The sequence below is a fragment of the Mobula birostris genome, unplaced genomic scaffold (assembly GCF_030028105.1).
Source record: "Mobula birostris isolate sMobBir1 unplaced genomic scaffold, sMobBir1.hap1 scaffold_1234, whole genome shotgun sequence".
NCBI lineage: Eukaryota > Metazoa > Chordata > Chondrichthyes > Myliobatiformes > Myliobatidae > Mobula > Mobula birostris.
Window position 1 is genome coordinate 76,835 of NW_027274275.1, and position 16,612 is coordinate 93,446.

The following is a 16,612-nucleotide window of genomic DNA, read 5'->3' on the forward strand; positions in this document are numbered from 1 at the left end:
AAAGTTTCTGGTGACGGGGAGAAAGCTTCTGGTGGGAGGGGAGGAAGTTTTTGGTGTGAGTGGACAAAGTTTCTGGTGAGGGAGAAGAAAATTTCTGGTGTGACAGGGAAAAGTTTCTGGTGAGAGAGGAAAAAGTTTCTGGTATGAGGGGAGAAAGTATCTGGTGTGAGGGGGAGAAAGTTTCTGGTGGGAGGGGAGGAAAGTTTTGGTGTGAGAGGTGACAGTTTTGGGTGAGAGAGTAGAAAGTTTCTGGTGTGAGGGGAAAAGGTTTCTGGTGGGAGAGGGAGAAAGTTTCTGGTGGGAGGGGAGAATGTTTCTGGTGTGAGAGGAGAAAGTTTCTGGTGTGAGGGGAAAAAGTTTCTGGTGGGAGAGGGAGAAAGTTTCTGGTGGGAGGGGGTGTAAGTTTCTGATGAGAGGTGGAAGAAGTTTCTGGTGAGAGGAGGAGAGAGTCTCTGGTGTGAGGGGAGAAAGTTTCTGTTGTGAGGGTGAAAAGTTTCTGGTGACAGGGGGAGAAAGTTTCTGGTGGGAGTGGAGGAAGTTTCTGATCTGAGACGAGAAAGTTTCTGGTGAGAGAGGAGAAAGTTTCTGGTGTCAGGGGGAAAAGATTCTGGTGGGAGAGGGAGAAAGCTTCTGGTGGGAGGGCAGAATGTTTCTGGTGTGAGAGGAGAAAGTTTCTGGTGTCAGGGGGAAAAGATTCTGGTGGGAGAGGGAGAAAGTTTCTGGTGGGAGGGGAGAATGTTTCTGGTGTGAGAGGAGAAAGTTTCTGGTGAGAGGAGAGAAAGTTTCTGGTGTGAGGGGGAGAAAATTTCAGGTGGAAGAAGGAGAAAGCTTCTGGTGGGAGGGGAGACTGTTTCTGGTGTGAGAGGAGAAAGTTTCTCGTGAGAGAGGAGAAAGTTTCTGGTGTGAGGGGAGGAAGCTTCTGGTGTGAGAGGAAAAATGTTCTGGTGAGAGAGGAGAAAGTTCCTGGTGTGAGGGGGAGAAAGTTTCTGGTGGGAGGGGAGGAATCTTTTGGTGTGAGAGGTGACAGTTTCTGGTGACAGAGTAGAAAGTTTCTGGTGTGAGGGGAAAAAGTTTCTGGTGGGAGAGGGAGAAAGTTTCTGGTGGGAAGGGAGAATGTTTCTGGTGTGAGAGGAGAAAGTTTCTCATGAGAGATGAGAAAGTTTCTGGTGTGACGGGGAGAAAGTTTCTGGTGGGAGGGGGAGAAAGTTTCTGGTGTGAGGGGGAGAAAGTTTCTGGTGGGAGGGGAGAAAGTTTCTGGTGAGAGACGGAAGCAGTTTCTGGTCAGAGGGGGAGCAATTTTCTGGTGGGAGGGGAGAAAGTTTCTGGTGTGAGGCGGAGAAACTTTCTGGTGGGAGAGGAGAAATTTTCTGGTGGGAGGGGGAGAAAGTTTCTGGTGGGAGGGGGAGTAAGTTTCTGATGAGAGGTGGAAAAAGTTTCTGGTGAGAGGAGGAGAGAGTTTCTGGTGTGAGGGGAGAAAGTTTCTGTTGTGAGGGTGAAAGGTTTCTGGTGACAGGGGGAGAGAGTTTCAGGTGGGAGGGGAGGAAGTTTCTGATCTGAGACGAGAAAGTTTCTGGTTAGAGAGGAGAAAGTTTCTGGTGTCAGGGGGAAAAGATTCTGGTGGGAGAGTGAGAAAGTTTCTGGTGGGAGAGGGAGAAAGCTTCAGGTGGGAGGGGGAGAAAGTTTCTGGTGAGAGGTGGAGAAAGTTTCTGGTGGGAGGGGAGGAAATTTCTGGTGGGAGGGGAGAAAGTTTCTGGTGGGAGGGGAAAAAGTATCTGGTCAGAGGGGGGAAGAAGTTTCTGGTCAGAAGGGGAGAAAGTTTCCGGTGGGAGGGGAGAAAGTTTCTGGTGTGAGGGGGAAAAGATTCTGGTGAGAGGGGGAGAAAGTTTCTGGTGGGAGGGGAGGAAGTTTCTGGTGTGAGAGGAAAAATGTTCTGGTGAGAGAGGAGAAAGTTCCTGGTGTGAGAGGAAAAAGTTTCTGGTGGGAGAGGGAGAAAATTTCTGGTGGGAGGGGAGAATGTTTCTGGTGTGAGAGGAGAAAGTTTCTGGTGAGAGAGGAGGAAGTTTCTGGTGTGAGGGGCGAAGCTTTCTGGTGGGAGGGGGGAAAGTTTCTGGTTGGAGGGGAGAAAGTTTCTGGTGGGAGGGAAGCAAGTTTCTGGTGTGAGCGGAGAAAGTTTCTGGTGAGAGGGGGAGAAAGTTTCTGGTGAGAGGTGGAAGAAGTTTCTGGTGAGAGGGGGAGAAAATTTCTCGTGATGGGAGAAAGTTTCTGGTGACGGGGAGAAAGCTTCTGGTGGGAGGGGAGGAAGTTTTTGGTGTGAGAGGACAAAGTTTCTGGTGAGGGAGAAGAAAATTTCTGGTGTGACAGGGAAAAGTTTCTGGTGAGAGAGGAAAAAGTTTCTGGTATGAGGGGGGAAAGTATCTGGTGTGAGGGGGAGAAAGTTTCTGGTGGGAGGGGAGGAAGGTTTTGGTGTGAGAGGTGACAGTTTCGGGTGAGAGAGTAGAAAGTTTCTGGTGTGAGGGGAAAATGTTTCTGGTGGGAGAGGGAGAAAGTTTCTGGTGGGAGGGGAGAATGTTTCTGGTGTGAGAGGAGAAAGTTTCTGGTGTGAGGGGAAAAAGTTTCTGGTGGGAGAGGGAGAAAGTTTCTGGTGGGAGGGGATAATGTTTCTGGTGTGAGAGGAGAAAGTTTCTCGTGAGAGAGGAGGAAGTTTCTGGTGTGAGGGGGAGAAAGTTTCTGGTGGGAGCAGAAAAAGTTTCTGGTGGGAGGGGGAGAAAGTTTCTGGTGTGAGGGGGAGAAAGTTTCTGGTGGGAGGGGAGAAAGTTTCTGGTGAGAGAGGGAAGCAGTTTCTGGTCAGAGGGGGAGAAAGTTTCTCGTGGGAGGAGAGAAAGTTTCTGGTGTGAGGGGGAAAAGTTTCTTTTGTGAGGGGGAGAAAGTTTCTGGTGGGAGGGGGTGTAAGTTTCTGATGAGAGGTGGAAGAAGTTTCTGGTGAGAGGAGGAGAGAGTCTCTGGTGTGAGGGGAGAAAGTTTCTGTTGTGAGGGTGAAAAGTTTCTGGTGACAGGGGGAGAAAGTTTCTGGTGGGAGTGGAGGAAGTTTCTGATCTGAGACGAGAAAGTTTCTGGTGAGAGAGTAGAAAGTTTCTGGTGTCAGGGGGAAAAGATTCTGGTGGGAGAGGGAGAAAGCTTCTGGTGGGAGGGGAGAATGTTTCTGGTGTGAGAGGAGAAAGTTTCCGGAGTCAGGGGAAAAGATTCTGGTGGGAGAGGGAGAAAGTTTCTGGTGGGAGGGGAGAATGTTTCTGGTGTGAGAGGAGAAAGTTTCTGGTGAGAGGAGAGAAAGTTTCTGGTGTGAGAGGAGAAAGTTTCTGGTGAGAGGAGAGAAAGTTTCTGGTGTGAGGGGGAGAAAATTTCAGGTGGAAGAAGGAGAAAGCTTCTGGTGGGAGGGGGAGATAGTTTCTGGTGAGAGGGGGAGAAAGTTTCTGGTGGGAGGGGAGAAAGTTTCTGGTGAGAGAGGGAAGCAGTTTCTGGTCAGAGGGGGAGAAAGTTTCTCGTGGGAGGAGAGAAAGTTTCTGGTGTAAGGGGGAAAAGTTTCTGTTGAGAGGGGGAGAAAGTTTCTGGTGGGAGGGGAGACTGTTTCTGGTGTGAGAGGAGAAAGTTTCTGGTATGAGGGGGGAAGTATCTGGTGTGAGGGGGAGAAAGTTTCTGGTGGGAGGGGAGGAAGCTTTTGGTGTGAGAAGTGAAAGTTTCTGGTGAGAGAGGAGAACGTTTCTGGTGTGAGGGGAAAAAGTTTCTGGTGGGAGAGGGAGAAAGTTTCTGGTGGGAGGGGAGAATCTTTCTGGTGTGAGGGGGAAAGTTTCTGGTGGGAGGGGAGAAAGTTTCTGGTGGCAGGGGGAAAAGTTTCTGGTGAGGGGGGGTGAAAGTTTCTGGTGGGAGGGGAGAAAATTTCTGGTGGGAGGGGAGAAAGTTTCTGGTGTGAGGGGAAAAAGATTCTGGTGGGAGAGAGAGAAAGTTTCTGGTGGGAGGGGAGAATGTTTCTGGTGTGAGAGGAGAAAGTTTCTCCTGAGAGAGGAGAAAGTTTCTGGTGTGAGGGGGACAAAATTTCTGGTGGGAGCAGAAAAAGTTTCTGGTGGGAGGGGGAGAAAGATTCTGGTGTGAGGGGGAGAAAGTTTCTGGTGAAAGGGAGAAGAAGTTTCTGGTGAGAGGAGGAGAAAGTTTCTGGTGTGAGAGGGAAAAGTTTCTGGTGACAGGGGGAGAAAATTTCTGGTGAGAGAGGAGAAAGTTTCTGGTGAGAGGGGGAGAAATTTTCTGGTAGGAGAGGAGAAGGTTTCTGGTGAGAGGGGGAAGCAGTTTCTGGTCAGAGGGGGAGAAAGTTTCTGGTGGGAGGAGAGAAAGTTTCTGTTGTGAGGGGGAAAAGTTTCTGTTGAGAGGGGGAGAAAGTTTCTGGTGGGACGGGAGAAAATTTCTGGTGTGAGGCGGAGAAACTTTCTGGTGGGACGGGAGAAAGTTTCTGGTGGGAGGGGGAGAAAGTTTCTGGTGGGAGGGGGATTAAGTTTCTGATGAGAGGTGGAAGAAGTTTCTGGTGAGAGGAGGAGAAAGTTTCTGGTGAGAGAGGAGAAAGTTTCTGGTGAGAGGAGAGAAAGTTCTGGTGGGAGGGGGAGAAAGTTTCTGGTGGGAGTGTGAGTAAGTTTCTGATGAGAGGTGGAAGAAGTTTCTGGTGAGAGGAGGAGAGAGTTTCTGGTGAGAGAGGAGAAAGTTTCATGTGAGAGGAGAGAAAGTTTCTGGTGTGAGGGGCAGAAAGTTTCTGGTGGGAGAGGGAGAAAGTTTCTGGTGGAAGAGGGAGAAAGCTTCTGGTGGGAGGGGGAGAAAGTTTCTGGTGAGAGGGGGAGAAAGTTTCTGGTGGGAGGGGAGGAAGTTTCTAGTGAGAGAGGAGAAAGTTTCTGATGTGAGGGGGAAAAGTTTCTGGTGGGAGAGAGAGAAAATTTTCTGGTGGGAGGGGAGAATGTTTCTGGTGTGAGAGGAGAAAGTTTCTGGTGAGAGAGGAGGAAGTTTCTGGTGTGAGGGGAGAAGCTTTCTGGTGGGAGGGGGGAAAGTTTCTGGTTGGAGGGGAGAAAGTTTCTGGTGGGAGGGAAGCAAGTTTCTGGTGTGAGCGGAGAAAGTTTCTGGTGAGAGGGGGAGAAAGTTTCTGGTGAGAGGTGGAAGAAGTTTCTGGTTAGAGGGGGAGAAAATTTCTGATGTGATGGGAGAAAGTTTCTGGTGACGGGGAGAAAGCTTCTGGTGGGAGGGGAGGAAGTTTTTGGTGTGAGAGGACAAAGTTTCTGGTGAGGGAGAAGAAAATTTCTGGTGTGACAGGGAAAAGTTTCTGGTGAGAGAGGAAAAAGTTTCTGGTATGAGGGGAGAAAGTATCTGGTGTGAGGGGGAGAAAGTTTCTGGTGGGAGGGGAGGAAGGTTTTGGTGTGAGAGGTGACAGTTTCGGGTGAGAGAGTAGAAAGTTTCTGGTGTGAGGGGAAAAAGTTTCTGGTGGGAGAGGGAGAAAGTTTCTGGTGGAGGGGAGAATGTTTCTGGTGTGAGAGGAGAATGTTTCTGGTGTGAGGGGAAAAAGTTTCTGGTGGGAGAGGGAGAAAGTTTCTGGTGGGAGGGGGTGTAAGGTGCTGATGAGAGGTGGAAGAAGTTTCTGGTGAGAGGAGGAGAGAGTCTCTGGTGTGAGGGGAGGAAGTTTCTGATCTGAGACGAGAAAGTTTCTGGTGAGAGAGGAGAAAGTTTCTGGTGTCAAGGGGAAAAGATTCTGGTGGAGAGGGAGAAAGCTTCTGGTGGGAGGGCAGAATGTTTCTGGTGTGAGAGGAGAAAGTTTCTGGTGTCAGGGGAAAAGATTCTGGTGGAGAGGGAGAAAGTTTCTGGTGGGAGGGGAGAATGTTTCTGGTGTGAGAGGAGAAAGTTTCTGGTGAGAGGAGAGAAAGTTTCTGGTGTGAGGGGGAGAAAATTTCAGGTGGAAGAAGGAGAAGCTTCTGGTGGGAGGGGGAGATAGTTTCTGTGAGAGGGGGAGAAAGTTTCTGGTGGGAGGGGAGAAAGTTCTGGTGAGAGAGGGAAGCAGTTTCTGGTCAGAGGGGGAGAAAGTTTCTCGTGGAGGAGAGAAAGTTTCTGGTGTAAGGGGGAAAAGTTTCTGTTGAGAGGGGGAGAAAGTTTCTGGTGGGAGGGGAGACTGTTTCTGGTGTGAGAGGAGAAAGTTTCTCGTGAGAGAGGAGAAAGTTTCTGGTGTGAGGGGAGGAAGCTTCTGGTGTGAGAGGAAAAATGTTCTGGTGAGAGAGGAGAAAGTTCCTGGTGTGAGGGGGAGAAAGTTTCTGGTGGGAGGGGAGGAATCTTTTGGTGTGAGAGGTGACAGTTTCTGGTGACAGAGTAGAAAGTTTCTGGTGTGAGGGGAAAAAGTTTCTGGTGGGAGAGGGAGAAAGTTTCTGGTGGGAAGGGAGAATGTTTCTGGTGTGAGAGGAGAAAGTTTCTCGTGAGAGAGGAGAAAGTTTCTGGTGTGAGGGGAGGAAGTTTCTGGTGTGAGAGGAATAATGTTCCGGTGAGAGAGGAGAAAGTTTCTGGTGTGAGGGGAAAAAGTTTCTGGTGGGAGAGGAGAAAGTTTCTGGTGGGAGGGGATAATGTTTCTGGTGTGAGAGGAGAAAGTTTCTCATGAGAGATGAGAAAGTTTCTGGTGTGACGGGGAGAAAGTTTCTGGTGGGAGGGGGAGAAAGTTTCTGGTGTGAGGGGGAGAATGTTTCTGGTGGGAGGGGAGAAAGTTTCTGGTGTGAGGCGGAGAAACTTTCTGGTGGGAGAGGAGAAAGTTTCTGGTGGGAGGGGGAGAAAGTTTCTGGTGTGAGGGGGAGAAAGTTTCTGGTGGGAGGGGAGAAAGTTTTGAGAGGGAAGCAGTTTCTGGTCAGAAGGGGAGAAAGTTTCTGGTGGGAGGAGAGAAAGTTTCTGGTGTGAGGGGGAAAAGTTTCTGTTGAGAGGGGGAGAAAGTTTCTGGTGGGAGGGGAGAAAGTTTCTGGTGGGAGGGGGGAGAAATTTTCTGGTGGGAAGGGGAGTAAGTTTCTGATGAGAGGTGGAAGAAGTTTCTGGTGAGAGGAGGAGAGTGTCTCTGGTGTGAGGGGAGAAAGTTTCTGTTGTGAGGGTGAAAAGTTTCTGGTGACAGGGGGAGAAAGTTTCTGGTGGGAGTGGAGGAAGTTTCTGATCTGAGACGAGAAAGTTTCTGGTGAGAGAGGAGAAAGTTTCTGGTGTCAGGGGGAAAAGATTCTGGTGGGAGAGGGAGAAAGCTTCTGGTGGGAGGGCAGAATGTTTCTGGTGTGAGAGGAGAAAGTTTCTGGTGTCAGGGGGAAAAGATTCTGGTGGGAGAGGGAGAAAGTTTCTGGTGAGAGGAGAGAAAGTTTCTGGTGTGAGGGGGAGAAAATTTCAGGTGGAAGAAGGAGAAAGCTTCTGGTGGGAGGGGGAGATAGTTTCTGGTGAGAGGGGGAGAAAGTTTCTGGTGGGAGGGGAGAAAGTTTCTGGTGAGAGAGGGAAGCAGTTTCTGGTCAGAGGGGGAGAAAGTTTCTCGTGGGAGGAGAGAAAGTTTCTGGTGTAAGGGGGGAAAAGTTTCTGTTGAGAGGGGGAGAAAATTTCTGGTGGGAGGGGAGACTGTTTCTGGTGTGAGAGGAGAAAGTTTCTCGTGAGAGAGGAGAAAGTTTCTGGTGTGAGGGGGAGGAAGCTTCTGGTGTGAGAGGAAAAATGTTCTGGTGAGAGAGGAGAAAGTTCCTGGTGTGAGGGGGAGAAAGTTTCTGGTGGAGGGGAGGAATCTTTTGGTGTGAGAGGTGACAGTTTCTGGTGACAGAGTAGAAAGTTTCTGGTGTGAGGGGGAAAAAGTTTCTGGTGTGAGAGGAGAAAGTTTCTCGTGAGAGAGGAGAAAGTTTCTGGTGTGAGGGGAGGAAGTTTCTGGTGTGAGAGGAATAATGTTCTGGTGAGAGAGGAGAAAGTTTCTGGTGTGAGGGGGAAAAAGTTTCTGGTGGGAGAGGGAGAAAGTTTCTGGTGGGAGGGGATAATGTTTCTGGTGTGAGAGGAGAAAGTTTCTCATGAGAGATGAGAAAGTTTCTGGTGTGACGGGGAGAAAGTTTCTGGTGGGAGGGGGAGAAAGTTTCTGGTGTGAGGGGGAGAAAGTTTCTGGTGGGAGGGGAGAAAGTTTCTGGTGAGAGACGGAAGCAGTTTCTGGTCAGAGGGGGAGAAATTTTCTGGTGGAGGGGAGAAAGTTTCTGGTGTGAGGCGGAGAAACTTTCTGGTGGGAGAGGAGAAAGTTTCTGGTGGGAGGGGGGAGAAAGTTTCTGGTGTGAGGGGGAGAAAGTTTCTGGTGGGAGGGGAGAAAGTTTCTGGTGAGAGAGGGAAGCAGTTTCTGGTCAGAAGGGGAGAAAGTTTCTGGTGGGAGGAGAGAAAGTTTCTGGTGTGAGGGGGGAAAAGTTTCTGTTGAGAGGGGGAGAAAGTTTCTGGTGGGAGGGGAGAAAGTTTCTGGTGGGAGGGGGAGAAATTTTCTGGTGGAAAGGGGAGTAAGTTTCTGATGAGAGGTGGAAGAAGTTTCTGGTGAGAGGAGGAGAGAGTCTCTGGTGTGAGGGGAGAAAGTTTCTGTTGTGAGGGTGAAAAATTTCTGGTGACAGGGGGAGAAAGTTTCTGGTGGGAGTGGAGGAAGTTTCTGATCTGAGACGAGAAAGTTTCTGGTGAGAGAGGAGAAAGTTTCTGGTGTCAGGGGGAAAAGATTCTGGTGGGAGAGGGAGAAAGCTTCTGGTGGGAGGGCAGAATGTTTCTGGTGTGAGAGGAGAAAGTTTCTGGTGTCAGGGGAAAAGATTCTGGTGGGAGAGGGAGAAAGTTTCTGGTGGGAGGGAGAATGTTTCTGGTGTGAGAGGAGAAAGTTTCTGGTGAGAGGAGAGAAAGTTTCTGGGTGTGAGGGGGAGAAAATTTCAGGTGGAAGAAGGAGAAAGCTTCTGGTGGGAGGGGGAGATAGTTTCTGGTGAGAGGGGGAGAAAGTTTCTGGTGGGAGGGAGAAAGTTTCTGGTGAGAGAGGGAAGCAGTTTCTGGTCAGAGGGGGAGAAAGTTTCTCGTGGGAGGAGAGAAAGTTTCTGGTGTAAGGGGGAAAAGTTTCTGTTGAGAGGGGGGAGAAAGTTTCTGGTGGGAGGGGAGACTGTTTCTGGTGTGAGAGGAGAAAGTTTCTCGTGAGAGAGGAGAAAGTTCTGGTGTGAGGGGAGGAAGCTTCTGGTGTGAGAGGAAAAATGTTCTGGTGAGAGAGGAGAAAGTTCCTGGTGTGAGGGGGAGAAAGTTTCTGGTGGGAGGGGAGGAATCTTTTGGTGTGAGAGGTGACAGTTTCTGGTGACAGAGTAGAAAGTTTCTGGTGTGAGGGGAAAAAGTTTCTGGTGTGAGAGGAGAAAGTTTCTCGTGAGAGAGGAGAAAGTTTCTGGTGTGAGGGGAGAAGTTTCTGGTGTGAGAGGAATAATGTTCTGGTGAGAGAGGAGAAAGTTTCTGGTGTGAGGGGAAAAAGTTTCTGGTGGGAGAGGGAGAAAGTTTCTGGGTGGGAGGGGATAATGTTTCTGGTGTGAGAGGAGAAAGTTTCTCATGAGAGATGAGAAAGTTTCTGGTGTGACGGGGAGAAAGTTTCTGGTGGGAGGGGGAGAAAGTTTCTGGTGTGAGGGGGAGAAAGTTTCTGGTGGGAGGGGAGAAAGTTTCTGGTGAGAGACGGAAGCAGTTTCTGGTCAGAGGGGGAGAAATTTTCTGGTGGGAGGGGAGAAAGTTTCTGGTGTGAGGCGGAGAAACTTTCTGGTGGGAGGAGGAGAGAGTTTCTGGTGTGAGGGGAGAAAGTTTCTGTTGTGAGGGTGAAAGGTTTCTGGTGACAGGGGGAGAGAGTTTCAGGTGGGAGGGGAGGAAGTTTCTGATCTGAGACGAGAAAGTTTCTGGTTAGAGAGGAGAAAGTTTCTGGTGTCAGGGGGAAAAGATTCTGGTGGGAGATGAGAAAGTTTCTGGTGGGAGAGGGAGAAAGCTTCAGGTGGGAGGGGGAGAAAGTTTCTGGTGAGAGGTGGAGAAAGTTTCTGGTGGGAGAGGAGGAAATTTCTGGTGGGAGGGGAGAAAGTTTCCGGTGGGAGGGAAAAAGTATCTGGTCAGAGGGGGGGAAGAAGTTTCTGGTCAGAAGGGGAGAAAGTTTCCGGTGGGAGGGGAGAAAGTTTCTGGTGTGAGGGGGAAAAGATTCTGGTGAGAGGGGGAGAAAGTTTCTGGTGGGAGGGGAGGAAGTTTCTGGTGTGAGAGGAAAAATGTTCTGGTGAGAGAGGAGAAAGTTCCTGGTGTGAGAGGAAAAAGTTTCTGGTGGGAGAGGGAGAAAGTTTCTGGTGGGAGGGGATAATGTTTCTGGTGTGAGAGGAGAAAGTTTCTCATGAGAGATGAGAAAGTTCTGGTGTGACGGGGAGAAAGTTTCTGGTGGGAGGGGGAGAAAGTTTCTGGTGTGAGGGGGAGAAAGTTTCTGGTGGGAGGGGAGAATGTTTCTGGTGAGAGACGGAAGCAGTTTCTGGTCAGAGGGGGACGAGAATTTTCTGGTGGGAGGGGAGAAAGTTTCTGGTGTGAGGCGGAGAAACTTTCTGGTGGGAGGAGGAGAGAGTTTCTGGTGTGAGGGAGAAAGTTTCTGTTGTGAGGGTGAAAGGTTTCTGGTGACAGGGGGAGAGAGTTTCAGGTGGGAGGGGAGGAAGTTTCTGATCTGAGACGAGAAGTTTCTGGTTAGAGAGGAGAAAGTTTCTGGTGTCAGGGGGAAAAGATTCTGGTGGAGAGTGAGAAAGTTTCTGGTGGGAGAGGGAGAAAGCTTCAGGTGGGAGGGGGAGAAAGTTTCTGGTGAGAGGTGGAGAAAGTTTCTGGTGGGAGAGGAGGAAATTTCTGGTGGGAGGGGAGAAAGTTTCTGGTGGGAGGGGAAAAAGTATCTGGTCAGAGGGGGGAAGAAGTTTCTGGTCAGAAGGGGAGAAAGTTTCCGGTGGGAGGGGAGAAAGTTTCTGGTGTGAGGCGGAGAAACTTTCTGGTGGGAGGAGGAGAGAGTTTCTGGTGTGAGGGGAGAAAGTTTCTGTTGTGAGGGTGAAAGGTTTCTGGTGACAGGGGGAGAGAGTTTCAGGTGGGAGGGGAGGAAGTTTCTGATCTGAGACGAGAAAGTTTCTGGTTAGAGAGGAGAAAGTTTCTGGTGTCAGGGGGAAAAGATTCTGGTGGGAGAGTGAGAAAGTTTCTGGTGGGAGAGGGAGAAAGCTTCAGGTGGGAGGGGGAGAAAGTTTCTGGTGAGAGGTGGAGAAAGTTTCTGGTGGGAGAGGAGGAAATTTCTGGTGGGAGGGGAGAAAGTTTCTGGTGGGAGGGGAAAAAGTATCTGGTCAGAGGGGGGAAGAAGTTTCTGGTCAGAAGGGGAGAAAGTTTCCGGTGGGAGGGGAGAAAGTTTCTGGTGTGAGGGGGAAAAGATTCTGGTGAGAGGGGGAGAAAGTTTCTGGTGGGAGGGGAGGAAGTTTCTGGTGTGAGAGGAAAAATGTTCTGGTGAGAGAGGAGAAAGTTCCTGGTGTGAGAGGAAAAAGTTTCTGGTGGGAGAGGGAGAAAATTTCTGGTGGGAGGGGAGAATGTTTCTGGTGTGAGAGGAGAAAGTTTCTGGTGAGAGAGGAGGAAGTTTCTGGTGTGAGGGGAGAAGCTTTCTGGTGGGAGGGGGGAAAGTTTCTGGTTGGAGGGGAGAAAGTTTCTGGTGGGAGGGAAGCAAGTTTCTGGTGTGAGCGGAGAAAGTTTCTGGTGAGAGGGGGAGAAAGTTTCTGGTGAGAGGTGGAAGAAGTTTCTGGTGAGAGGGGGAGAAAATTTCTCATGTGATGGGAGAAAGTTTCTGGTGACGGGGAGAAAGCTTCTGGTGGGAGGGGAGGAAGTTTTTGGTGTGAGAGGACAAAGTTTCTGGTGAGGGAGAAGAAAATTTCTGGTGTGACAGGGAAAAGTTTCTGGTGAGAGAGGAAAAAGTTTCTGGTATGAGGGGGGAAAGTATCTGGTGTGCGGGGGAGAAAGTTTCTGGTGGGAGGGGAGGAAGGTTTTGGTGTGAGAGGTGACAGTTTCGGGTGAGAGAGTAGAAAGTTTCTGGTGTGAGGGGAAAATGTTTCTGGTGGGAGAGGGAGAAAGTTTCTGGTGGGAGGGGATAATGTTTCTGGTGTGAGAGGAGAAAGTTTCTCGTGAGAGAGGAGAAAGCTTCTGGTGTGAGGGGGAGAAAGTTTCTGGTGGGAGCAGAAAAAGTTTCTGGTGGGAGGGGGAGAAAGTTTCTGGTGAGAGGGGGAGAAAGTTTCTGGTGGGAGGTGAGAAAGTTTCTGGTGAGAGAGGGAAGCAGTTTCTGGTCAGAGGGGGAGAAAGTTTCTCGTGGGAGGAGAGAAAGTTTCTGGTGTGAGGGGGAAAAGTTTCTTTTGAGAGGGGGAGAAAGTTTCTGGTGGGAGGGGGTATAAGTTTCTGATGAGAGGTGGAAGAAGTTTCTGGTGAGAGGAGGAGAGAGTCTCTGGTGTGAGGGGAGAAAGTTTCTGTTGTGAGGGTGAAAAGTTTCTGGTGACAGGGGGAGAAAGTTTCTGGTGGGAGTGGAGGAAGTTTCTGATCTGAGACGAGAAAGTTTCTGGTGAGAGAGTAGAAAGTTTCTGGTGTCAGGGGGAAAAGATTCTGGTGGGAGAGGGAGAAAGCTTCTGGTGGGAGGGGAGAATGTTTCTGGTGTGAGAGGAGAAAGTTTCCGGTGTCAGGGGGAAAAGATTCTGGTGGGAGAGGGAGAAAGTTTCTGGTGGAAGGGGAGAATGTTTCTGGTGTGAGAGGAGAAAGTTTCTGGTGAGAGGAGAGAAAGTTTCTGGTGTGAGAGGAGAAAGTTTCTGGTGAGAGGAGAGAAAGTTTCTGGTGTGAGGGGGAGAAAATTTCAGGTGGAAGAAGGAGAAAGCTTCTGGTGGGAGGGGGAGATAGTTTCTGGTGAGAGGGGGAGAAAGTTTCTGGTGGGAGGGGAGAAAGTTTCTGGTGAGAGAGGGAAGCAGTTTCTGGTCAGAGGGGGAGAAAGTTTCTCGTGGGAGGAGAGAAAGTTTCTGGTGTAAGGGGGAAAAGTTTCTGTTGAGAGGGGGAGAAAGTTTCTGGTGGGAGGGGAGACTGTTTCTGGTGTGAGAGGAGAAAATTTCTCGTGAGAGAGGAGAAAGTTTCTTGTGTGAGGGGAGGAAGCTTCTGGTGTGAGAGGAAAAATGTTCTGGTGAGAGAGGAGAAAGTTCCTGGTGTGAGGGGGAGAAAGTTTCTGGTGGGAGGGGAGGAATCTTTTGGTGTGAGAGGTGACAGTTTCTGGTGACAGAGTAGAAAGTTTCTGGTGTGAGGGGAAAAAGTTTCTGGTGGGAGAGGGAGAAAGTTTCTGGTGGGAAGGAAGAATGTTTCTGGTGTGAGAGGAGAAAGTTTCTTGTGAGAGAGGAGAAAGTTTCTGGTGTGAGGGGAGGAAGTTTCTGGTGTGAGAGGAATAATGTTCTGGTGAGAGAGGAGAAAGTTTCTGGTGTGAGGGGAAAAAGTTTCTGGTGGGAGAGGGAGAAAGTTTCTGGTGGGAGGGGATAATGTTTCTGGTGTGAGAGGAGAAAGTTTCTCATGAGAGATGAGAAAGTTTCTGGTGTGACGGGGAGAAAGTTTCTGGTGGGAGGGGGAGAAAGTTTCTGGTGGGAGAGGGAGAAAGTTTCTGGTGTGATGGGAGAAAGTTTCTGGTGGGAGGGGAGAAAGTTTCTGGTGAGAGAGGGAAGCAGTTTCTGGTCAGAAGGGGAGAAAGTTTCTGGTGGGAGGAGAGAAAGTTTCTGGTGTGAGGGGGAAAAGTTTCTGTTGAGAGGGGGAGAAAGTTTCTGGTGGGAGGGGAGAATGTTTCTGGTGTGAGGCGGAGAAACTTTCTGGTGGGAGGGGAGAAAGTTTCTGGTTGGAGGGGGAGAAAGTTTCTGGTGGGAGGGGGAGTAAGTTTCTGATGAGAGGTGGAAAAAGTTTCTGGTGAGAGGAGGAGAGAGTTTCTGGTGTGAGGGGAGAAAGTTTCTGTTGTGAGGGTGAAAGGTTTCTGGTGACAGGGGGAGAGAGTTTCAGGTGGGAGGGGAGGAAGTTTCTGATCTGAGACGAGAAAGTTTCTGGTTAGAGAGGAGAAAGTATCTGGTGTCAGGGGGAAAAGATTCTGGTGGGAGAGTGAGAAAGTTTCTGGTGGGACAGGGAGAAAGCTTCAGGTGGGAGGGGGAGAAAGTTTCTGGTGAGAGGTGGAGAAAGTTTCTGGTGGGAGGGGAGGAAATTTCTGGTGGGAGGGGAGAAAGTTTCTGGTGGGAGGGGAAAAAGTATCTGGTCAGAGGGGGGAAGAAGTTTCTGGTCAGAAGGGGAGAAAGTTTCTGGTCTGAGACGAGAAAGTTTCTGGTGAGAGAGGAGAAAGTTTCTGGTGTCAGGGGGAAAAGATTCTGGTGGGAGAGGGAGAAATCTTCTGGTGGGAGGGGAGAATGTTTCTGCTGTGAGAGGAGAAAGTTTCTGGTGTCAGGGGGAAAAGATTCTGGTGGGAGGGGAGGAAGGTTTTGGTGTGAGAAGTGACAGTTTCGGGTGAGAGAGTAGAAAGTTTCTGGTGTGAGGGGAAAAAGTTTCTGGTGGGAGAGGAAAAAGTTTCTGGTATGAGGGGGGAAAGTATCTGGTGTGCGGGGGAGAAAGTTTCTGGTGGGAGGGGAGGAAGGTTTTGGTGTGAGAGGTGACAGTTTCGGGTGAGAGAGTAGAAAGTTTCTGGTGTGAGGGGAAAATGTTTCTGGTGGGAGAGGGAGAAAGTTTCTGGTGGGAGGGGATAATGTTTCTGGTGTGAGAGGAGAAAGTTTCTCGTGAGAGAGGAGAAAGTTTCTGGTGTGAGGGGGAGAAAGTTTCTGGTGGGAGCAGAAAAAGTTTCTGGTGGGAGGGGGAGAAAGTTTCTGGTGTGAGGGGGAGAAAGTTTCTGGTGGGAGGTGAGAAAGTTTCTGGTGAGAGGGGGAAGCAGTTTCTGGTCAGAGGGGCAGAAAGTTTCTCGTGGGAGGAGAGAAAGTTTCTGGTGTGAGGGGGAAAAGTTTCTTTTGAGAGGGGGAGAAAGTTTCTGGTGGGAGGGGGTATAAGTTTCTGATGAGAGGTGGAAGAAGTTTCTGGTGAGAGGAGGAGAGAGTCTCTGGTGTGAGGGGAGAAAGTTTCTGTTGTGAGGGTGAAAAGTTTCTGGTGACAGGGGAGAAAGTTTCTGGTGGGAGTGGAGGAAGTTTCTGATCTGAGACGAGAAAGTTTCTGGTGAGAGAGTAGAAAGTTTCTGGTGTCAGGGGGAAAAGATTCTGGTGGGAGAGGGAGAAAGCTTCTGGTGGGAGGGGAGAATGTTTCTGGTGTGAGAGGAGAAAGTTTCCGGTGTCAGGGGGAAAAGATTCTGGTGGGAGAGGGAGAAAGTTTCTGGTGGAAGGGGAGAATGTTTCTGGTGTGAGAGGAGAAAGTTTCTGGTGAGAGGAGAGAAAGTTTCTGGTGTGAGAGGAGAAAGTTTCTGGTGAGAGGAGAGAAAGTTTCTGGTGTGAGGGGGAGAAAATTTCAGGTGGAAGAAGGAGAAAGCTTCTGGTGGGAGGGGGAGATAGTTTCTGGTGAGAGGGGGAGAAAGTTTCTGGTGGGAGGGGAGAAAGTTTCTGGTGAGAGAGGGAAGCAGTTTCTGGTCAGAGGGGGAGAAAGTTTCTCGTGGGAGGAGAGAAAGTTTCTGGTGTAAGGGGGAAAAGTTTCTGTTGAGAGGGGGAGAAAGTTTCTGGTGGGAGGGGAGACTGTTTCTGGTGTGAGAGGAGAAAGTTTCTCGTGAGAGAGGAGAAAGTTTCTTGTGTGAGGGGAGGAAGCTTCTGGTGTGAGAGGAAAAATGTTCTGGTGAGAGAGGAGAAAGTTCCTGGTGTGAGGGGGAGAAAGTTTCTGGTGGGAGGGGAGGAATCTTTTGGTGTGAGAGGTGACAGTTTCTGGTGACAGAGTAGAAAGTTTCTGGTGTGAGGGGAAAAAGTTTCTGGTGGGAGAGGGAGAAAGTTTCTGGTGGGAAGGAAGAATGTTTCTGGTGTGAGAGGAGAAAGTTTCTTGTGAGAGAGGAGAAAGTTTCTGGTGTGAGGGGAGGAAGTTTCTGGTGTGAGAGGAATAATGTTCTGGTGAGAGAGGAGAAAGTTTCTGGTGTGAGGGGAAAAAGTTTCTGGTGGGAGAGGGAGAAAGTTTCTGGTGGGAGGGGATAATGTTTCTGGTGTGAGAGGAGAAAGTTTCTCATGAGAGATGAGAAAGTTTCTGGTGTGACGGGGAGAAAGTTTCTGGTGGGAGGGGGAGAAAGTTTCTGGTGGGAGAGGGAGAAAGTTTCTGGTGTGATGGGAGAAAGTTTCTGGTGGGAGGGGAGAAAGTTTCTGGTGAGAGAGGGAAGCAGTTTCTGGTCAGAAGGGGAGAAAGTTTCTGGTGGGAGGAGAGAAAGTTTCTGGTGTGAGGGGGAAAAGTTTCTGTTGAGAGGGGGAGAAAGTTTCTGGTGGGAGGGGAGAAAATTTCTGGTGGGATGGAGGAAATTTCTGGTGGGAGGGGAGAAATTTTCTGGTGGCAGGGGGAAAAGTTTCTGGTGATAGGGGGAGAAAGTTTCTGGTGGGAGGGGAGGAAGTTTCTG